Here is a 366-nt window from a genome sequence, read left to right as displayed (position 1 = left end):
AGGGGCGGGCCTAGGGGCGGGACCTGGCGGAGGTTGGGGTGGGGAACGGAGATACCCGGGCGCGAGGTCAGTCCGCCTTGCCTTCCAGGCTCGAGGACCCAGAGGGGATGAGCCGCAGTGATAAAGGCCCCGCGGGCTGGGCGTGGGTTTCTGCGGGGTTATTCATCCCTGCCCTTTTCAAACCACCACAAACATTTTTTTAGGAGATTGACAGATTCGTCTCTATTAAAAGTTCTGTTCATCAAAAGACAACTAAAGGGGTAGAATAGAGTTTCAAAGAGGGCTCTTCAAACACAGTGCCAAGTTGAGCCTGGCGCAGGGAGTGTGGAAACCAGAATATATCATGGCGTTGGTCACCAACTGGGT

Source organism: Odocoileus virginianus, chromosome 30, assembly GCF_023699985.2.
Source record: "Odocoileus virginianus isolate 20LAN1187 ecotype Illinois chromosome 30, Ovbor_1.2, whole genome shotgun sequence".
NCBI classification, from domain to species: domain Eukaryota; kingdom Metazoa; phylum Chordata; class Mammalia; order Artiodactyla; family Cervidae; genus Odocoileus; species Odocoileus virginianus.
The sequence above is the reverse complement of the archived record's forward strand: the minus strand, read 5'-3'. Positions refer to the sequence as shown.